Source organism: Equus przewalskii, chromosome 10 (assembly GCF_037783145.1).
Source record: "Equus przewalskii isolate Varuska chromosome 10, EquPr2, whole genome shotgun sequence".
In the NCBI taxonomy this organism is placed as follows: domain Eukaryota; kingdom Metazoa; phylum Chordata; class Mammalia; order Perissodactyla; family Equidae; genus Equus; species Equus przewalskii.
Window position 1 is genome coordinate 4,581,562 of NC_091840.1, and position 22,853 is coordinate 4,604,414.

Consider the following 22,853-nt stretch of genomic DNA (forward strand, 5'->3'; position numbering starts at 1 on the left):
CATTCATTCTGGGCTTTAGGACTGTTTATTCGACAAAAGGGGAGACTGGTAGGGAAGCAAGGTAGGGGGCGTCACTCTTCACCTGGGGGTCTCCTTTTGATCCAGGAAGGGGGCTGGGGGTGGGGGAGGGAGAAAGGCAGGAGCCTGAGAACAGCAAGGGGCGTGGAAAAGCCTCTGAACCGGGCATCCGGCCTGCATCCAGAGCCTACTTTTATAAACTGTGCCGTTGGTCCCTGGCTCCCTACTGCTCCCTTCTGCTCCCTGGTTCATGTTTGTGGCTTCTCCGTGGGGTTGTGCCTGTCACCAGCCCCAGAGACTCCTCGGTGGATGCAGGAGGCTTAGTGACTCCCAGACACCTTGGCCTTGAGAGGATTATTCCAGGCTCCAGCCTGCAATGAGCAGAAGGGTGTTAGCTGGGGCTGTTCCTGGGAAGGGGCGTGCCCACGGCCAGCCTCCTGCCCAGGAATCTGTCTCCCTCCGCCGCTGACCACTGCGCGGAGCACTGCCCACTGCCTCCCCTCGCGGGTCCCAGTCTTCACTGCAGAGGGAGGCCGGGCCTGTCGCCGCGGGGACTCTCCCGGGGACTCTCCTGGGTAGCTGCTGACAACTGATGTCAGCCGAGATGAGCAGCTGCCTCCACGCAGCAGTTCAGGGCTTTGGGAGGTCGGGGAGACCTGGGGACCCTGGGAGGGCGAGGATGGCGGGCACAGCAGGGAAGGGCGAGGAGAAACCAGCCTTGGGGCCTGGAGGAGGAAGCCCAGGGGGCGTTGGGAAGTGACAGGCCCCGGAGTTCCCGTGAGAGACCCAGGGCTCTCAGGAAGGGAGGTGAGGGGAGGAGGGCCAAGAAGGTGGGAGGGAGGTACCAGGGCTTCACCAAGGGCAAATGTCGGCCCTCCTGGTCTCGACACCTCCAGCAGGGAGCGACTTCTCCCCTGTAACCAGCCCACAGCCCCCTGTTTCCTAGGCCCCAGGGCACTGGAGGACAGATGGGCAACCCCTAAAGCTGCTTCAGGCCTTGAGAGGCAGACAGGAGAGGCCTGTTGGGTGGGCTCACGGAAGGATGCCTGTGCGGGGCGGGGGGATCGGGAGGGCTGTTGCCTGAGAAGACATCCGAGTATCCTGTCAAGGGTAAAAGCTGACTTTGAAGGCTTTCAGCCTAGGGTGTGTGCTCAGGAGCTGTGTGACCTCGGACAGTTTACTTAACCTCTCTGAGGACTGGGACAATGGTGGTGGTGGCACCTTCCTGGAGAGGCCCCTGTATTCAGGCCCTGCCCAGCTGGCCCCCTCCCTCTGTGTCCAGGCTCCTTGTAGGTCAGGATCCTGGAGGGAGAACTGCTCTGTCTGTACATCTTTAAACTGGGAGCTGAGAATGAGCTTTGCTGCCCGAGGTTGCTTTTTCGGAAGCCACAGTGAGGGAGGCAGGATCAGAGAATGAGTTCTCAGTGGGATTCAGATGGCTCTGCTGGGCCCTGTGGCCACCCACTGGGACCAGGCTCAGATACCGCCCAGGGGGTCAGATCACTCGCAGGGGGTTGGGGGAGAGACCAGGACACCCCTCCAGACTTCCAAGTGGCAGCCTGACCGAATAGCCTTGGGGAGCAGGAGCACACCCAAAACCCACTCCGGGAGGAGGCGTACCTGTGGGCCTGCGCCCCCGGGAGAGGTGGAGGGAGACTCAGGACGGCTAACCTCTCAGGAGGGTTCGAGGGGGAAGGAGAGCCATCTGCAGTTCCTTCCCCAGGGGTCTGACCCACCCACCCTGCCCGCCCACCCCCTCTGCTTCCCTGAGAGATTTTTCTTCATCGCTGCTACCAAAGCATCGTGTTTGCTCCAAGAAGCAGCAACGGGGCTGTCCTGTTCACCGTCGTGTTCCGGTGACTGGATAGGGCAGTGAGGGGGCCTGTGGCGAATGCACAGTCGCAGGTGTGCATGCCGTTCTGGGGCCTGCCGCAGCACAGCATCTGCAAAGGCGGTGCGGGAGGTTGGGGAGCAGATGTGGTTGTCCCATTTTGACTCTGAGCTCCTTTTGCCCCTTTCCACCGAGGTCCTCCTCCACCTACCCATTCAGGCCTCCTGCCCACCCCTTCCCAGCCCCTTCCATTCTGAGCCCGTGGGTTCCTGCCACATCCTTCTGTTTTTCCTGCAAAGTGCCATCCATCCTCTCCCTTGACTTCAGGGAAACTGGGTCTCCCTGACAGCAGCGTGCACCACACCTCCCTCGGGGTGGCCTCCCACGACATAGCCTGCTCCCCTGGTCCTCTCTCCACCCACCACTGGGAAGAGACACCCTGACAGCGCCCTCCAGTGGATGCTTCCAGGTGGACAATTCTCTCAATGCCCCTCAGCTCCCAGCCCTTCTTCCTCTGCGGAAGTCACTCCATCACTGTGCCATCTACTGACCCTGCTTGCCTTCCCTTTCCATTTTCTCACGCTGTGACCTTCGGGGCCTGTGACCTCCCCATCCCACTGTGCCAACACCTTGTCCTCCCCTTCCCCGGGTCTCCTCCCTGCTCCCTCCCTTCTGCACTCTGGCCCCCAACTGCTGGGACTCCCTGTCCCTAAGAACTGCTCCCCTCCCGCCTCCTCCCTCCTCCCTGGTGCCTCAACTGTCCCCGCCGGCCATCACCACTTCCGGGGCTCCTCGGCTTTTCCGGACAGCTTGGACCTAAGCCGCGAGGCTTCAGTCCTGCTCTGGTCAGCACGCACCTGCTGTGCCCGTCAGACAATGGCTCCCTGCCCTGCCATGTCCCAAACTGGGGTCCTTGGAAGCATCTGGTTTCACAGGCAGCTCAGATCAGTTAAAGTCAAAGGGACTCACCAGCTGTGTGACCTTGGGAAACGGCTTGGCCTCTTGAGTCTCAGCTTCCTCATCTGTGAAATGGACTCAATGAGAACACTGCCTCTCGAAGTTGCTGTGAAAGGAGATGAAAGCACGCCTGCAGGTGGTCAGTGCGGGCTCCGGGCCGAGGACACGCTTGGTAAATGCAACCTGGAGTTGGTCTCCTTTGACAGCACCTACTCACAGTCTTGTAGTCTTGTGTAGTTACTTGTGTTTGTGTCTGTCGTTTTCTGTAGATCACCATATAGTCCCTGAAGGAAAGGGACAGGCCTTTTTCATCCTTATGTCTTCGGTAACTTTTAATGCATTTCCTTGTGCGTAGCAGGTATCTCATAAATGTCATTGAATTGAATTGAATCAAATCTGCATTTCTGGAGTTTTCCCAAATTTTGGTGGTCAGGGGGCTGTGGGTAGAGATGACCTGAGAGCGTTCTGATGGGTACTTCAAACGAGAGATGACAAACCCATCCAGCCTCTTACCATCAGGAGAAGGAAGGGCTCTGCTGAAGATGTGGCCGGGCTAATGCTGGTTATTGGCCAAGATGAGTTGTCTCCCGGAAGGGCAATGTGAAACCACAGACCTGTCTCTTTTGACGTGTGAGCTCAAAGCTAATTGACAAGTGCGTGTCCTGTGTGTGAGCTGCTGAGAATTTCCATGACATCACAGAGCCCAACGGCATCCTGGGATCACCAAGAGCCGCGGGCCCTTTGTCCATGAGAACTCGTGGCGATGACTAGCCAGTGACAGCAGAGAGCTCATGCATCACTGTTAGGGATCCTCCTCCTGGTGACCTATGATCCGGTGAGGATCAGCATTGCCCAGTGCTGAGCACACAGTGGATGCTCAATAAATATTTCTTGAATGAATGAAGGAGTGAGCAAGTGGATAAAAGGCCAGAGTGGGGCCAAATGCTTTTAACACAGAGACTGTGGGCTCGATCCCTGACTGTGCCAAAGAGCTTGCTCCCTTTCCAGAATTAAGTCTGTGCTATGTGGTCCTATGAGGGGCCTTCTCTGGTTGCTTATTAATTCATTCAACAAATATTTATTAATCTCCCACTGTGGACCAGGCTCTGAGCTCTGGGAAGAGATGGGATACACCAGCCTAGCCCCTTACCACTGTGGGGGATGGTCTCCAGCACTGGAGCCTGTGGACATCAGCTGGGTGAAGCAGTGTCCCTGGGAGTGACAGCTCTTGTCTTGCTCTGTGAACCATGGCATTCACTCCCGGACAGCATTTTGGGTCTTGCCTGGTGTGATATTCTCCAGCCTTTGCTCTCAAGATGAGGAGTCCCAAATGGGAAAGGGTGAGATGAGCTGGGTTGGATATTTGGCAATTTCAAAATCTCTGGGATTGGTTGATCCGTCTATTCCTTCATTGGTTGTTTAAGAAAGAGGCTAAAGGGTCCAAGCATTACACAAATTCATGCTGGAACACCACCCGGCCCCACACTTCCTCCACTCGGTGCCAGGCCTGCTGGGTGAACCCCAGATATTGTTGGGCCCTGCTGATGTCACGGAAAATCTTAGCTCATGCACAGGACACGCACTTGTCAATTAGCCTGAGAACTGACTGCCAAAAGAAAGGTTTTCGGTTTCATGTTGTCTTTCCAAGAGACAAAGGGCCCTCTCCCGTGGCCACTGAGGTTCCCCACGAGTGGTGCCAGGCAGCCCAGGTCCAAGGATGTGCGAGGCGGACCCCTGTCCAGATGCGGGAGGTCGACGTCAGGCAGATGCCTCTCTTTGTCCCTGGCACCTGTGCCCGCACTGAGGTACCTGGATGTGAGGGGCGAATGGGGAAGCTCCCGAGGGCTTGCTCTCTCGTCGGGAGTGGAAATGACAAATGGCTCCCGCTGGGAACTCTGCCTGCCTTCCTGCCGGATCATTTATCTCCGGCGAGTGATTTGCATACTGAAGGGGTGGGAACTGCCTCCCTCTGCAGCCGCCTTCCCTGCTCCACTCCCCTCTCCTCCCCCTCTTCCCGCTCCAGCCCAACTCCAAATGGGCCACCTTCAGTGGCGTCCTAAAGCCCTTGAATGCCTCCCCACTGGCTCTGCTGAAAATGATCATTGTGTCTCCAAAAGGCCCCTGTTGAAACAGTCACAGCTGCCTCTAAGGGGCAAGCAAGACCCTTCCTGGTTGTGGGGGAGGTGGGCGCTTGAGAGAAATGACGCTGTGCCCCACCACTCTATGTTCCATAAGGATTCGGCCAGGAGGGGGAAAGAGGGAGGCGATGGCCAACTGCCCTGCCTTGCGCCAGGCGCCCTCCTGGCACCGTTTCAGTCCCCAGCACTTACAGCAGCTCTGCGGGCCCAGCATTCCAATCCCAGATCTGCTGACTCCAGACCCACAGGTCACAAGGAGCCACCTACACTTCAGGGGCATCGGGGGAGAAAGGGAGTGGGTTGTGGTGACACGTGACTAGCCACTGCCTCGCCTCGGAGGCTGTGACCAGGAGAACGTGGCTGGAGGTGTTGGGTGGGGTGGCTCGGCAGGTCTGAGACCCAGGCCCACTTTCCCCTCCCCTCTGCTTCCTGCTGACCTCATCTCTCCACACCCCTGCCACACGCCTGGAGACTTCCAGATCTCCCCAATTTGCAGGGCCAGCCACTCAGGGGGTGGCACCTGGGCATGGAAACGGTCACTGGCCAGTCGCCAGCCGAGGGGATGAGCTCCTGGGTGAGGGCGTCCCTCAGGAGGAAGGTCAGTGTAGAGAGTTCTGAGGGCTGGGAGGGCGGGGCAGGGCTCCCTGAGAGTCCAGGCTCAGCGGGGCTGGGGTGTCCTAGTAGAGAAGTTGCCTAAATCGGAGATGAGGCCGCACAGGGGACTCTCTTGGACTCTGTGCCAGCCTTGCTGAGGCTGACCCTTTCTGCAGACCCCTTGCAAGCCGCCAGCCTTAGCACAGACAGAGAGAAGCCTCCTGCTACTCCATACTCAGGAAGGGTCTGGGGACCTTACGTGGAATGCCCTCCTCTCCTTGGTCCTCTGTCCTGGGACTCTCTCTCTGAGACTGCGCACTTCGCTGGGTGTACCGCTCAGCCCCCTGGCACAGGGGGGTCAGAGGAAGGCTTGGCTTTCCCTTTTCCGAGACTATGAGAAATAGTGTGGGACCAAGGGCGGGTGGCAGGAGCTGTCTGTTCCAGGTGTGGGCAATGAGAACCCTCAACATCCGTGGGAAATCTAAAATAATAAAACTGGCTAAAAGTTGGTCTGCATTTTCTTAACATCATGCACCTGCAGTTCCCAACAACGTCCCTGAAAAATTTTTTTGTTGGTCTAAGTTCTAAATAATAGCTGTTCCTGTTGGGTTTTAATAATACATACGTAAGTTTCAAATCAGCATATTTTTATTGCTTATCTTTTGGTAGCATCGTTTTGTTTGTCGGAGTAAGTTTGGAAAACCCCAGTTGTGCGGCTGGCTCTCTGCACGGGAATGGCCTTTCGAGATGGTTTTGGGGTGCAGTCTGTGGGTTCATCCTCTGCGGAACTGCATTTAAACAGCAGATTAAAACGGGGCGACGACAGCACAGTTCTCATGGTACCGATGAAGAAGCAGAACTCGACATGCTTCAACTCAGTCACTCTACATGACTCCATCTAGTTTCTATTTGTGTTTAAAATTTAAAACAGCGAAATAGTAAGAACTGGGACAAGAAGTGTTTATGTTTGGTAACCACAAGTTTTGGTTCATACATGAAACATTCTCCTGAATTTGAACGATCTTTTCAAGGTGCATATTTATTCTTTTTAAATGATTGTTTTAAATCACAAATCAAGAAAAGAATGATGATTGCGTGTTTTGTTCCTAGATGGGTTTCCCACGGCTGCTGTAACAAACTGCGATCGACTTGGTGGTTTGCTACAATGTAAATCTATCGTCTGACAGTTCTGGAGGCTGGAAGTCTGAAATGGGTGGCCTCCTGGCCCAAACCAAGGTGTCGCCAGAGCTGCGCTCTCTCCAGAGACTCTGGGAGGATCCCTGGCCTTTTCCGGCTTCTGGAGGCTGCCTGCATTGCTTGGCTTGTGGCTCCTTCCTCCATCTTCAAAGTGCTTCACTCTGATCTCTGCTTTTGTCCTTACACAGCTGTCTCCTCTGCTCTCAGATCTCCCTCTGCCTGGCTTTTAGAAGAACCTATGCAATTACTTTTAGGGCCCACCTGGATAGTCCAAGATAATCTCCCCAACTTGAGATCCTTAACTTCATCACATTTACAAAGTGTCTTTTGCCATATATGGTAATATTTACAGTTTCTCAGGATTAAGATATCTTGGAAGGCCGTCGTTCAGCCCACCACAATTAACAAGAGTCATTTTGTTGTATACGGTGGGCGTTAAAAAATCACCCACTTTGGATGTGAAATGAGGCCTGAGTTTGGCACCGCAGGGGACACCTGTGGAGAGCAGATTTTGTCGCAGGTGAAGGGAGAGTGTACTTTGCTGCAAGTCAGGGATGCGTGTGTGTGCGTGTTTGTGTGTGTGTGGTCCTTGGGCTTGACTGGGTGGTGTTCGAAGGGCAAGGATGGGGCTATTTGCAGGGCTGTAGAATCTAGGACTGCTCCAGGGCCCTGTAGGATCTTCATGATTTGTTCTTAGGACGCTTGTTCTCGGGAAGTGTTCCTCATGGCACACGTTATTACCGCCTGCCGTGCATACACATGCACAGGACAGACTCACTCCTGTCCATAACTTATCGAGGGCCGGCTACGTGCAGGCACACTTCCAGGCATGGGAGAGTTGGCAGTGAGCACACAGGCAGTCCCTGTGCTCATGGAGCTTACAACACGTCCCCATGTATTTATCTCTCCCATAGAACGCACGCTCCCCAAGGACAGGCACTTTCCTGTTACTTGGCCACTCCCTAGGAAGACAGCCTGGCACCTGGCAGGCCTCAGTGAACACTTGTTGAACGAGTTAATGTCTTGCTGGGTCCTTTGAGAGGTAAGGATTTGGAGTTATGGCTCTCCAAGTGAAACTGTCCTAATGGATGACACGTATGGTTTCCGCGTTGTTTATTGTGGCGATGCTTTTGCTTTGCCTTTCATTTCCTCATCATTTCCTCAAAGTCTTGGAATTCAGTGTCTGTTGTGGATCCAGGTGGAATTTCTCACCAACTAAGAGTGGAAGGTTTAAAGCTGGTCCTTTGATGGCTTGTTCGCCATTTTGCTGAGACACATATTAGGTATCATGAAATCTAATGGGATGGAAAACACAGTCTTAGAAGGAGTGATTTCCTCCAAATGACTGGATCAGAAAAAACCCTCCATTTGGCCCTCAAACTTTGCACTGCTTTCTGACGCCCCCTTTCGCTCTACAAGGCTGTCGCTCCAATACCCTGGGATCCCCCCAGCTTTGCTCTCCACAGAGACGGAGAGACGAGGGAGCAGGCAGAGGCAGCCCCTGAGCACCACAGAAGGAACATCTCCATTTTCAAGCAGATGCTGGTCTGCAGGGAGACCCAGCCTGTGGCTTTAGGTTCATTTGGGGATCTTCCTCATTCTCTTTTGGCCCCGCAGAAAGGGATCAGAGCTTCCTACTTCACTCCAGCTTTCCTGATTCAATTCAGAATCTCAATGGCAAAGCATTACGCCTCTTTAGTGATGTAAATAATCTAGGCACTCAGAGTAGGGGGCCATCTGCCCTGAGGTGGAGTGTGAAGGAAGAGAGGCCCCAAAGGAACGCTGGAGCAACAGAAAGACAAGAGACAGACGAAAGGAAATGATGTTAAATAACCTATACCCCTGAAATGGACATAAATTCAGGCTGAGATTCCATCCTAGTGTTCTGATGACATGAACCACAAGAACAAAGCTAAGGGAGATTTTTAAATGTCATCGCCAGGCTCCTCCACGGAATTACAGCTTTGTTATTTATTATGTACCGTCAGGAACATCCAATTCCTGATGTTCGGCGGTGCTAGAGTGCCTTCAGCTCGACTATCCTCCTGGGTTCCACACCACGTCACCATGTCAATTTGAGTCGTTCTTCGAAAAGTTGCCAGAAGTGGAAGGAGAATTTTTTTTTTTGATGATGTCATCCAGGATCATGCCAGACAGGAAGAAAGTGGCAAGAAGACTGAAGAGAAGGGAGCATGGTTGGTGTCCTCCCCGGCCTGCTGAGGACCAGGATTTGGGGAGCTCCGGCATGCCTACAAGTGGCATGCAGTCCAGACCTACACCCGCTCTCTCCTGCAAGGTGGCAATTTTCTTGTGTTATCTGTGAACTAAAAGAGCCCAAATGTGTGTGGCCAGTTGCCGGGGACTCCGGGCTTTGACTGCCTCCCAACTTGTTCCAAAGCCTGAGCTCAGCGTCCCTGAGCCTCCAGCTGCTCCTCTGTGTCCTTGGGGGAGCTGAGTGTGCAGCCTGCTGGCCCATCTGGGCAGCCCCGGCCTGACCGTATTTTACCTTTATGCCTCCTGGGCTTCCTTCTGCTTTCAGAATGGGGAAATTTAGACATCAATCTGAGCTTTCTAAGAAGTTTCGGTTCCACGTTTTTAGCCTGAAAGGAGGCACACTGACAGATTTTGCCTACAAAACGACGTGCAGAGATGGGGCCAATGCCACTTTCTAGCAAGGCTGTAGCGTCAAGCCAGGGTTTCGGTGCTGAACCAGGTGTCTCTGCTTTTCCCAGAGAATCCACTCTTCTTTCAAACATGATCTTTTAAATACGATCTTTTAGACAAGGCTTTGCACTTGGTCATCAAAAGGCAGCCCTTAGAAAGAAACTGCATGAAAGGCGTTAAACTGAGCCCAAAGACAACAGCCATGCAAACTCAATTCTTTAAAAAATATTCTGTTTAATTGATTTTCTAAAACAAAAAAAATCTATTATGTTTCTGTGGGCCTGTCTATTGATCTGTAGCTCCACAGAAGTAATGAAGAAGCTTTGTGATCAATAAGGCCAAAGTGTATCTCACCCCGGATCTGCTCTGCCCGCCTGCCTGCTCTGCCCGCCCGCCGGGGATGCACCCAGCCGGAGTCCCCTACGGCTTCGCGGGTGTGAGCATGCTTCTCCGTGACTGCTGAGATTTATTTCTATTGCCATAAACATAGCAAATGAAACCTGGACGACTTTTCTTGCTCTGAAAGCCAAGAATATATCACATCAGTCATCACGAAACACACAGGAACACAATTTGCAAAAAGAAAAAAAGAAAAGAAGAACCGTGCATTTTTTAACCTTAGTGCATTAACTCCTCCCCCATACTTAATTAGGATAACATTTTACTCCTTAGCGCGTACGCCATTTTCTTTCTCTTATCTTCTCCCCCCCACCCCCCCACCCCCAACCCCTTCAGATTGGTTTCACAAGTTGTGGAAGATTTGGCTGCTACTGTGGTGAATACCAAGTACAGTTGCTGCATTGCAGGCTGATAAGTCTGAGTAGAGCTAACACTGCTATCTTATCCTCTAAAAAATAATAATGTTGAATGAGATAAGGCACCTGCAGTAACAGAAGCAGCAGTCAGGGAAACACTGCAGGTCCATCAGGCAGCATTGGCTGTGGGAAGAATTCCCTGGACCTGAAACGTGATCTTGGCAGCTGTTAATTTCAGAATTTATTATTTGCATTTTGCCCTTAAAGCAGGGGACACCACCTGAGGCAGATTCTGATCAGGTGCTGTGCAAACTCATCCTGCTGCTTTGAACAGATTTAGGAAGAAGCTTTCTTCAGGGCTAGGCCTGTGCTGACCAATCGCCACCCCCTCCAGTGAAGCTGGATGGTGCGCCTGGATGGGTGGGAGTGCATGGTATGAAATGAGGTTGTCAAGGTCAGCAGGAACCTGAGGGCACTGGGGAGCCATAGAGAGACTTTTCAGGAGGGGAGAGAAGTGACCAGATGTATAAATTTACAGCCGTCACTGGCTACAGCGCAGAACTGTAGCTCTCAGCCCCCCTTTTTGAGCAGATATAAAATAATGATGATGATGATGGTGGTAACTGCTAACACTTACAATGGACCAAGCTCTGCTCCAAGTTTTACATGTAGCAACTCATTTACTCCCCACGCCAACCCTATCAGGGAGGTACTGTTATTCTCCCACTTTACAGGTGAGGAAACTGAGGCACCCGTAGAGAGATCCCACGTGACAGGTCACCATCATGTGCACCACACTCCCTGGGTCAGGCGTGGAGGTATACCCCTCTTTCCTCAGCTCCCCAAGAATGCATGCTGGAGAGGAAGCACCCAAGTGAGGATGTCTTTAGAGGGATAATGACCTTGACTCAGTTTGAATTTGCATTCTAAAAAGGAAATCACTGGGAGAAAAGGCAACTGTTGGTAAACCGTCTCATGTGCGCATCTTCCAGCAGGTTGGGTCAAGATGAACCAGCGCATTCTGGCTTTGAAGCCCAGTCTGGAGAGTGGAGGCCAGGGCGCTGCAGGGAGCCACGCGGGAGGATGGCGTGACCTGCACAGGAGGGACGGCCCTGCCTGGGCACGGTGAGGGAGGTGGAGGAGTGAGAGACTGTGCCCAGATGTCCAGCTGGAGTAACCTGGCAGATGGTGGAGCTGTTCAGAGGCGGACGCACACCTGTCTGCAGGTATTTATGCCGTCATCCCACAAATGCTGACTGAGTTCTTCCTCCGGGCAGCACTCCTCTGTGCTAGGTGCTGGGGCACACCCGTGACACTCTGGGGACACGGCTCCTGGAGCCGACACGCCATTGGGGAGCGAACATGCCCACAGTGGGGAACGGAGAAGGAGGAGCTGAGATGGGCTGCAGGCAGAGCAGGAGGGACGATGAACTCGAGGAGAAGGCCTGGTGCTCCTCGCAGGCACTCAGGTACCCACGTGGGCCACATGAGTGAAGAAATGTAAAGCATTTTACATCTAACATCCCATTAATCCTTACAGCCAGCACAAGGGGAGGCTCTGCCGGGAGCTGGCCAGTCCTCAGTGCCCATTCGGACGACTCCCAAGTTTGGAGAACTAGCTTTGAGCGCTGCCCCCAGCTCTGAACCACCGAGGGAGGGAGGGAAGAGCCCAGGCTGGGAGACGGAAGCCGGGAAGGGTGGGCTTCTTTTATCCCCTCGGCACCTGTCTTGGCATCTTTGGGTGACTTCTCAACAGGTGGCCTCTGCTCACTAGTGTCCCCCTGCTCGACTCTAAGCCAATGGAAAGCACGGGAGTTCGTACCTTGCTCTGTGCAGAAGACAAGACTTGGGAGGGGATTCATTAACACGGTACCCTAAGTGGCCTTTAGCACCAGGCTTATCACTGAGCTGCACGTTACACGGCCCCGGGACCCTTTAAAACCGTGGAAGGGAACCCGGGGCCCGTCTCACATGTGGGAAGTCAGGGTCTCTAGGCGAGGCCTTGAACTGAGCAATTTTACAGCCCCCAGGAGACACAGCCGGAGCTGAGAGCCTGGTTAACCCTTCGCTATACTGAAACATCTTCCATCGAGGCAGGCCGAGAGGGTGAGCGAGAGAGGCAAGGGGGTAAGGGGCGCCTCAAAGACAAATTCCTCTTCCCTCCCACACTGTCTGGTGACAAAGAGCCACAGGCTTGGGACCTTTGGTGGACAGGAACCGTGTGTAGCTGACACAGAGAAGACACTCACGGACTGTGTCCTGGGCAAAAATAAGTGGACAGCGATGGGAAGGAGTTGGGTGGGTGGGGTGGGGGTTGAGAGTCTGGCTGCTCAGGCTCCTTCTGGTCGATGCGTTCGCACAGCGTGGCTGTGTGGGTGCAGATGGGGGCTGGCTGAGGGGGTGGGGTCTTCTGTTCGCTTTACCATCATCCCAGCATTTCCATGAAACGTTCATGGAAAATGAAGACGGTGTTGGTGTAAAATTAGAGCTTTGACTGAGAGCCAGCTTTCAACGCTATTTGTCTCCGGTTCTCCAGCTGAGAAGCTGAAAGGATCTCAGTGTCCAGAGGGAATCTCTAAGACTGCTAGTTTCCAGGTGAAACCCTATCCTAAGCGTGGCTGCCTCCTGGCTCTCGAGTTCAGCTGTCTCCTCGGTGGGCTTCCTGGTCAGGACCCCCAGCATCTTCCCGAGTCCTGGCCTCTGCCTCGTTACCTGGCATCTCCTGCTCTGACCGTGAGCCCCTTCTCCACTTCCCTCTTGCCTTCCTGGCTTACCCCCCCCACTCCCCCATAAGCCAGGAGCACTGTCCTCCCAGACACTGGTCCATCGTCTGGTGCTGGCGCAGAACCCAAGGTGAAAGGAAGAGACTACGGATGGAGTCTTCATGTGCCAGATACTGTCCCTGTAAAGAGCTGTCCTCTCTTCTGTGCTTATATCTTTTCTACCTTTTGGGGTTAGGAAGTCCTTTATTTTATAAAATAACAGTGTTTTGGAAGGCAAATGCCTTAAAAACTGTACTTACTCTGAGTTATAAGTTGGCCATCCATGTTTCTTCCCTCCTCTTCTGTTTGGAAAGTTTGCCACGTGGAGGAATCAGGGTGACGTCTGAGTTGGGAGTTCCGCCTCCAGGTGAGGCTGCCACAGGGCAGGGCTTCTGGGCAGGGGCATGGAATTAAGGAGGAGGCGGGCAAGAGCATGCTGGAAGGAAGCCGTTCCTAGGCGTTGGGAGGACGTTCACGGGACAACGTTGATCAAGCACCTACTGTATGAGAGACTTGGGGCTCCGTCCTGGGGAAACCGAGGGACACGACACGGTCCCTGCACTCAGCTGGGGGGCTAAGACTGAGAGGCAAAAAGTGTCACTTGGTGAGAAACAAAGTGCCTTCAGAGGACAGAACCACTGCTGGCATCTCAGGTGCCCCCTGCGAGGCCACAGCCTTCCTTGGGTTAGTAACTGGGCCTCGAATTCCTTTCCACTAAATGGGACGAAAATCTCCACCTCCATGACAACACCTGGCTGATTTCATCAGCAGAGACAGACACACGTGAATGCATGTTTGTGTGCGCGCATCTTACATGTAAGCCTGTCTCACGAGCGTTTTACAACCGTGTCGTTTGTGCGTGTGCGTTAGCTTCGCGTTATGGTGAGGAAGCAGCGAGAGAGATGTTGCACAGATCTGGAAACAACGTATCTTTTGGCATCTTCAGGGCTGGCTGTAGTCCTTGTTTCTCCCTGGGGCTGGCCCTTGTGTGCATGTGTGTGTGCTAGAGAGAGAGAGGATGGCCTGGGAGAGAAAGTGGGTCCTGGCTGTCTCATGTGATCCATTTTCTCTTCGCCTGAGTTTCTGGCGAGACCAGCCAAAAGGAAAACCAGGATGAAAAAGAGTTTCCTGGTGGAAGGGAAAATTGTTTTCGGGGCGTGTCATGTTAAAGTCTGGTGCCCTGGTCCTGAGAGGAGATGAGGTTTAGGGTGTGGGCACGTGCATGGCTTCTCTGGGCCCCAGCCCTTCCAGGGGTCAGGACACATGTTTGCTGGTTGGAAGGCCACCCTGGGACAGGGGACATGGCTCTCCTGGGAGGCCCTCTGGGTGGGAGGGGAGTGGTCTTTGCCAGGCGCTCTTGCTGCAGGGTACACAACACAACCCTGAGGGAGCCCCTACTCCTGGAGCGCATGTCCCATGCTGGCATCGCTCACCACGCTGCTGCAGAGCCCACTGCCCGCTTTCTGTCCTGCCAGCGCACGGAGCTCTTTCTGGCCCGGGGCTGATGCACCTTGTGCTGCCCCAGCTTCTCTCCCCACCCCGGTGTGCCTGGTTGGAGCCTTCTCATCCTTTAGCTCCCGGCCTTTCCTGACCCCCAAACCAGGAAGCCTGTCGTCCTTGTTCTTGCTCATGGCATCGCTCCTTTCCCTTCACAGCACTTGTCACAATTTATTCTTCCGTACTCATTTGTTTGCTTGTTCATTGATGTCTCCCCAGGCGGACTGTGCGTCCTGGTGGCTGGCACATGATAGGTTCTCAATAAATATTTGCTGAATGCCTGGTGTGATTGAATCCTTTCAGCAAGCCTAGAGGTAGTGAGGATTTTAGCAGTGTTTTTTGGGTGAGGAAACAGGTGTTTGGAAGGTGAGTCACCTGCCCAAGGCCACTCACGTGGGATGTGGCAGAGTTGGCACCTGGACCCATGGCTGCCTGACTCCAAAACCGATGCTTGAAGCCACACCCCTCGCTGCCTCCCTGAATCCTGTGCAAGCAACATCCTGACACATGCCTCTCTCCTTCTAGAAGACGTGGGGATACAGAGGGTCCTACAGAACAAGCAGGACAACCTTCTATTCCCCAATGCTGCCAATCCGTCAGAGAAGCATGCCCCACCAGGGATTCACAGAGCATCAAACCCGCTCCAGCCAACCCCCTCAACTAGAGGAGGGCATTGGCCAGCTTGTTGGGGGGCACGACTCCCACCATCTGGGCTTCGGGAAGCTGACCACAGGCAGGAGGGAACCAGCTGGGCCTGGCCCTGGAGATGGTCCCGGCCACCACTGTCCCCTTCTTCCTTTGGCAGAGTAGCCTGACCAGTGGCCCTTGCCTTGCAGCCTGGGGTCCAGTTGAATCGTCTTGTTCTGCGCGTAACAGAGACTCTGACGGGCCTTTGGCAGTGCTTGCCTGCAGGCCTGTATTCTCAGCTGGGAGGGGACTGCTCATCTCCAGAGGTGGTCCTTGCTCATCTCCAGAGGTTGTCCTTGAATTCACACTGAGCCTGTCACCCTGGGCCCTTCCTCCCTGGGCCCTCTGTCAGGGTGCTTAAAGCCATCTACCTCGGTTGCTACCGATGCCCCCCAGGTGGCAATCAGGGAACAGGAGGCCCCAGCCTGAGTGCAGCTTCTCAGTCACCTCCTTCTGCTACCTCCAAGCCCAGCGGCATCATTTCTGCCCTTGCGTGGAGACCCGGAGTTGGAGGGGGAGGGGTTAGGACCAGGAGGAGGGGGAGGGAAGGTATGTGAGGGGGCTCTTAAAGAAAAGTGGCTACTGGGTCCCAGGCACTCACATTAAAGAAATGCCTGTGGAACCCCGTGGCGGAGCACGGAGGGGAAAGAGCGTCACTGCCCAGCCAGGAGCCCGATGCGGTACGGCGCCTAGTTCAACCTCGGGATGAAGTTCAGGGCAGGCGATGGGGGAGGTCTTTCCAGGCCGAAAGACAAGAACAGGCTCTGTCCCTAAGATCCGAGCGGTGCTGACCGGCAGGTCGTGCGTCGGCGGCGGTCTGCTGAGGGTGTGGTGCCTCAGATCATGGTGTCCAGCGGCCCGTTCAGGCCGGCGCCCGTGTGAGCGGCTGGTGGCCAGGCCAGGGTTGATTGCTTTACGTATTTGATCTCGTTTCATCTACTTATCTCTGCAGGGTGGACATCATCACTCTGTTTAATAGACGGGAACGGGTGCTCAGAAGGGTTAAGTCGCTTGCTTGGGAGCGCCGAGCTGCGGTTTGGACCAGGTCTGTTCGCCTCGTGGGTTCCAACTCCTGTGCAGGACGTTCAGTGACCAAGCACGTGGGCTTCCGAGTCTGCCGGCCTTGCTGCGAAGTTTGCCTGTGACTTTGCATCTCTTTGGACAATCCGTTTCCAGCTCTGAAAAATGAGGGAAATACCAGTCAGCTCTTCTCAAGGTTGTCGTGAGGATTAAGTGAAGAAATGGACGCGAAGCCTTGACGGAGTGCATGTCTTTATCTGCCCAGCTGCCTGGGTCTGGGAATGAGTTTTCCATGAAGATTTTCTTTGAATAGAGGGGAAATGTCCAGACAAAATGTAAGTATCATCGCTCACTACACACACACACACTCCTGTCTATTCACACATATATTCATATACATATTCATATATATATCTATGTATACATATGCATATACGCTCATATCTATTTATATACACATGGGTACATATGTTCACACCTGTGCATATGTTCATATGCACATACGTTAATATCTGTGCATCTATATTTATATTTCTATATACATAAATTCACATATATTCATACCTATTTATCTATACACACATATGCCTTTTGTTTTTCTTTTCTTGTCTGGAAAGGTGGAGGTTTTTACCTCCTCCTCGGGATGATGACATCGCAATGACTTTTAAAGCTAAATTTTCCTCGAAAAGAGAAAGTAGCTCGGTCGCTGCTGGTGTGAGCAGTGGCCTCTCTCCTCCGTGGTCTCGGCTGGCAGCTGAGGAGCCTGCGTCAGCCCCCGCCCATCTTGCCTTCCTCGGGCAGCAGATCTCTGACACGGCACACCGGCAAGCCACCAGGAGAATCCGGAGAGCGATGAACCTGACCCGCGCCTACAAGGCTTAAAGATATGGTAATGCAATTAGCAGCCTCGGCAGCCTAATGAAGGCTCTCTGAAATGCTGATAAAACACCACTGAAGAAAAATGCTTAAGAGCCTCTTCAAACTTTCCAAAATGTGAAGTGTGTCCTTACGGAGAAAATGGCAATCTAGTCTCCTTTCTCCAAGGTTCGAGATTAATTAGGGGCTTATTTAGTGCATGAATGAGGAAACAAATGAACTCTGGGATCGCAAAGCATTGAAACCAATTTTTTAATCTTTTTTTTACAATTACATCCGTATCATAAAAGTCTTCATTAGACGTTGTCACCAGTGCATATTGTGCCGGAAAGTGTCGCCATCCTGGGCTTTTGACGAGACCGCATTTGCTTCCCATGAAAGGGGCTCTTCTAACAAAGCCTTCTCTTTCTTCCTAACGGCAAACGGCTGGGGCTTGGATGGCTAGTCCAGGCCAGGGGGAAATTCATCTCCCGCCTTGCCCTCCTCAAGCTGAGTTCACCTGTAAACATGGTTTCTTCCCAAACAGGACAGACGGACGAGGGGCTGGGTGAATGGACCGGGCTCCCTGCATGGCACATGCATTTATTCAGCCAGTTGTGATGACAAGACGGGTGTGGGCAGAGACGGGAGCCCTGCGTATCTCTTTCTGCCCCTCCCCACAAACAACCACTGAGTGGAAGCCAGTCCAAACAGCCGCCCTGCTGCCATCCGCAGATCTGTGCCTTTCATTTGGCCAGCAGTCACTGGGCACCCACCAGCGCTGCGTACTGCTAGGTGCCAGAAGTACGGCGGTGAATCAAACCCACATTCTTCTGCTCATGGACCTCTAGACTAGGGTTGATGGCCTTGATATCTGCAAGTGACCTGGATCGTTTCTGGTTCTGGTCTGCCTGCGCTGGGATTCCACAGCAGACACCATCTTTATCTCTTGGATGTGTCTATACAGCTGAGCAACATGACGGGTTGCATGAACACCTAATGCTAAGCTGACCTCTGGTAAATCTTTCACCTGCCTGTGCCTCTCCTCTTCATCCATGGATTGGGGACACGACTACCTGTGACTGCCGTGTCACACTGTGGTGGACGGATTCTCGGAGGCATGATGTCTCCTCCTGGTGTTCATGCCCCTTGAGTGGGGGTGGAACCCGTGACTGACAGGATGTGTGTGAGTATGCTACAGAAGATTATAGTGCCATCTAGCAAGGAAACCCTCCCTTGCTGGCTTTGAGGAAGCAAGTTGCCATGTTGTGAGTTGCCTTTGGAGGGTCCATGAGCCAAGGAGCTGAGAGTGGCCTCCAGCTGACAGCCAGCAAGAAACTGAGACCCTCAGTCCAACAGTCCACAGAGCGCTGAATTCTGCCAACAACCACAGGAGTTTGGAAGCAGATCCTTCCCTGATCCAGCTTCAGATGAGACTGCAGCCCTGACCTTGATGGCAGCCTCATGAAACCCTGAGCTGAAGGACCCAGACCAGCTGTGCCAAGACTCCTGACCCACAGAAACCGTGGGGTAGTACACGTGTGTTGTTTCAAGCTCATAAGCTTTGTGGAAATTTGTTACGCAGCCGTAGGAAACTAGTAAGCCCAGGTAGACATCTATGTGGGTACACAGGTTGGTTAATTTTCAACGACAGGCACTGTTATGACAGTAAGCATTGGGGTGAGACAGTGGCCACCATTTATTGAGAGGCTTCTGTGTGGCTGATGCTGTTCCAGCTGTTGAACAGCAAGAATGGCACCAGGAGACAGTGACAAGAGTGCAGGGTCTGAGGTCAGAACGCCTGGGTCCGAATCCAGCTCCACCACTTCCTAGCTGCATGAGGCTGGATAGATGCTCTAACCTCAATGAGCCTGAGCTTTTTCATATAAAATAGGGGTAAAGATAGTGCCTTCCCCTTTCTCAGAGAATGAGTAAATGAAATACTGTGTACAAGAGTATGTAACTAAACGCGAGGTCCATAGAAAGTCCACAGTAAAGCACAGCTTTAGTTACACAAATAATGATGTAGTCTGCATAACAAAGCTGCAAGGTATGATTTTTTCCTGTCCTACAAATGAGAAAACAGAAATCCAGAGAAGTTAAGGAACAAGTCCAAGGTCACACAGCAAACCAAAGGACCACATCGCCACCCCAAAAGGTATCTGCTCCCCTGAGCAGGCTCCTGCACCTCACCTGTTTATAATGGTGACAACTGTGGCATCCTCTGAACCAACAAGTAGAATTGGCAGAATTTCCAGGAGCTGCCCAGCTGGGGCGTGTGCTTGGGGCAGTGGAGAGTGTGGTCAGACTTCCTCTGTTGGTTCTTTGTCTGCTTTATACGGCTCAGAGCTGGCCAGGGCTGGAAAGCCCCGGGTGGCACGCCAAGGACACACATCTGGGGCTGGGCACCCAGGGGGTTGGCTGGCAGCTGCTGACACAGGCAGACCACAGCAATGCCAGGCCAAGCTGGGGGCCCCCAGGAGGGAGGCAGGGAAAGTGCGTGCCCTGGGCAGTGTCTAGGTTGCCTCCTGTCCTGGGGTCCTGGGCAGATCAGACCCGTGTTTATATGTTCCGTTTCTAGAGAGGTACTCGCGGTCTCTGGAGCAATCCTCATTCCTATGTTAATTAGCTCTAAAAAGTACCCTTAGGTCTGCTGCAGCCAGCATTATCCAGAGGGAAAGGCTAATGTTCGGGGGAGATGCCAATGCACTCTGGTTTAGGAGGGCACCTTTGGCGTCAGGATCCTGGCTTTCCTGGTCAGTTTGGTGACTGACTCTGTCCTCGCCCAGGGCTGTGCTATATCCTGGCTCACAGTCACCTTGGATAGGGATCCTCTCCCTGGAGTAGTGGGGAGCCTCCTGTTTTTGAAGGTTAATTGCAGTAGACACAGAACCAGTGTGGGCATTGGTGGGAAGGGAGGAGGCTATGTAACAGACAGTACCCACTGCTGAACCCCTGAACCCCAAAGCCAGCACAGAGCCTGGGGAGTGTTACCACCAGGTATGCAGCATAGTGCGTGTAAGAAGCGCCTGCGTGGGAGTCATTTTCTGAAGCAGCTTCCTCTCCCTCTGGAGTATGTTTAAGAGGACAAGACTGAGGGTTCAGGCTGCACGAAGGAAGAAGATGCCAGCCTGGGCGATCTTGAGGCAGGCGCTGCATCTCTGACAGCATCCCCCCACCCCAGGTCCCAGCCTGCCATCATAGGGTCAGGGGAAGGCTGTTGATACAACGAGGGAGACCACCTGGTCCCCTCTGTTCCCCTCTGTCCCCTCTTCCCAATTGCTTTTCTTATCTCACACGAGGAGATAGAGGAGGAGGGGAGCGGAGAAAAGCCAGAATCCTTGACCAGGTTTGGGAGCCTGGGCTGGACTGGCCTGGACTGGGTGGCCTTTCAGAGAAGTCTCGGGTCCTCAGTAGGTCAGTGGGCAGCGCCTCCAGACGTAAGACAAGGCTGTCCGGTTGTGGGGGGAGGGTATGCCCTGTGGCCCCTCCCCCATCACCTTTTTGAAGGTTTTTTCCACTGCCTGCTTTTCCTCTGCCCCCAGAGCCCCTTCCCCTCATGGCTTCACCTTCCCAATCCTGTGCACGGGCTGCCCCGAGGCTGGCCTCTCTTTTCTCTTGGCCTCTTTGCCTCCTTTCTCCCCACACCTGAACATGGCCATGACATCTTGGCCCCTTCTCCAGGACAGTGTCCTGTGACTCTTGGATGCCACAAGAAGCACTTTCTAAGCAAGTTCCACATGCCCAGGCCTGGGAACAGATGCCAAGCAGGGCCCGAGAGTGTGGCCTGGGCAGCACCAAAGTGTGGTTTTGAGGAGCAGTCCTGGGTGCTCCCCCTCTCCACTCTCTTGCCTGATGCAGGAAACAGCTCCAAGACTGCTCCAAACTTGGAAATCTTGGTGGAGAATTCCACCCTCAATGCTGTGCCCAGCCTCAACGGCCACCCCTTGCAGCTAGAGAGGTGCAGGGAGTATTTGCATTCTGGAGTCGCTGTGCTGTTGGCAGTCTCCTTGGGATGGGGCATTCCCCTGGGGCTTTGGGGATGCACGTCTTTGGGCACTGCCCTGGAGCTGGAAAGGATGGCTTTGGAGAAAGAAGTGGCAGTGTCCTGAGCAACAGGAAACGCGGCACTGGAGGGTTGGTAAGGCCAGTGGTTGGGTGGGCAGCCTCCTGCCCTCTACAGAGCCATACTCACCTCCCCATCTCCAGAGCTCCCTGTCCGTGACAGACGTGAAGCTGGAAGGAGCTGGTGGCTTTCAGAGTCCGGGAGCTACGCAGCAGCTCAGCCACCAGATGACAACTGGAGATTCAGAAAGAGTGAGCTCGATTTGCATCCACTTTGCATTTCATTTGCATAGGACCCGCAGCCTGCTGAGCCCATGCCTCTGCTCATCCTCCTGCGGGGGGTAGGCGGTGGGGGGTGCTCCAGGTCCTCTCCTTTGGAGAAGAGGATGAGGGCCGCAGGAGGAGGGCAGGGCCTCTGCCCAGGGCTGCCGTGGGCAGGACCGGCTCTCCTGAGGGCCAGCCTTCCTGGGAAACCTGCCCGTGGGCACAAGACTTCTTGCTTTTCTTGGGGGTCATTTTCTCTCTTAAGCCAAGAGCTTGCTGTGCTAACGAAGTGGCCCTTGTGGCTTAATTTCTATTCGGTTCACTTGATTTTCTGTGGCTGCCAGTAACACAGGGTCCCAAGGGCCCTAGAAAGGAGGAAACACATAGTCCTGGCTCTGAATGAACTATAAGAATTCATTTCTGGTGCCCGCAGGTTGTGCCAGGCTGGCTGGGTGCAGGAGCCCCTTCCTCATGGTGAGCCAGGCCAAACTTGGGGGCGGGGGGCTTCAGTGAGTCCCCCATGACCTAACCTGGGCCTTCTGACATAGGGGATTCATCCCAGAGGGTCTGTGTCCACTCTGGGACCCCCACACCCCTGACACTGACTTCCAGAAAGTGGAAGACAACCATGGAAGGAATAGCTGCACATTTCACCTCTCCTCTTTCCTCCTTTGAAAATGGGTAGTCATTGACCAGGCTCATTACAGAGGGTTTTACACCCAGCAGACAGGAATCCCTTCTGGGAGCTTTCTGGGAGGGAGTTGGTCCTGTGTCAAGTGCTTGAGATCAAATCCCAGCTCTGCCGCTTGTCGCTGTGTGAGCCTGGGCCAGTACCGAACCTCTCTGAGCTTTAGCTTCCTGCTGTCTCTTAACCATGACACCATCTTGAAATGAGAATCACCAGTAAATCTGAGGTCCAGGGTCAGTGGCATCTGTCCTACACGAAGGGTGCTCTCAGGGCAGACGCCTCCCTCTCCCTCTTTATCCTCCTCCTCAATTTAATCCGTTCAACATTTAGGGCAAAAATCAACCCTCACCTCCCAGGATCCAGCAGAGCTGAGTCCTGGGATCCGACCTCGGCCAGTGCCTGACCGTTACTCTTCTGCTGCTCTGCCGAGGGGAGGCCGCCGGGGGCCTCAGCCATGCCGGGCACGCCGTCTTCCCTCAGAAAGACCTGGGGGATGCGTTTGCCACCAGGTACTGATAGCTGTGAGGGAATCCACTGCTCCCACCCCCTCCCCACGCTCAGAAAAAGGGAACGGGGTGCAGTGGGGAGAGCCGGAGACCTGAGAAACACTAAGCAATAAAGGACTTGAAAATAGATTTCCTTTAATTATATACTTCGGTAATTTGCTCTAGTTTCCCATCCCATTATTAAATTACAACAGTAACTCATCTAATGGATTTTCACTGAGAAAACATTCATTTTATTTTATTATGTTTTTGTGCTATAGTCTATAATGAAGGCAGCAAAGTCTGCCCTTGTATCCGGAAGAGGGGGGTGGGGAGGGGTCTGGGGAGCACTGGGGGAGGCACGGTGCTGCCTGCT

At 53.7% G+C, this 22,853-nt stretch overlaps 1 long non-coding RNA gene across 1 annotated transcript; it reads left to right on the top strand.

Moving 5' to 3' along the window:
* The first annotated feature begins 7,649 nt into the window (after positions 1-7,649).
* On the top strand, positions 7,650-18,533 carry LOC139073817 (uncharacterized). Its single transcript, XR_011522861.1, has 4 exons — positions 7,650-7,777; positions 11,150-11,380; positions 16,053-16,455; positions 16,738-18,533. It is a non-coding gene; the product is annotated as an uncharacterized lncRNA (long non-coding RNA).
* The last annotated feature ends 4,320 nt before the right edge of the window (positions 18,534-22,853 follow it).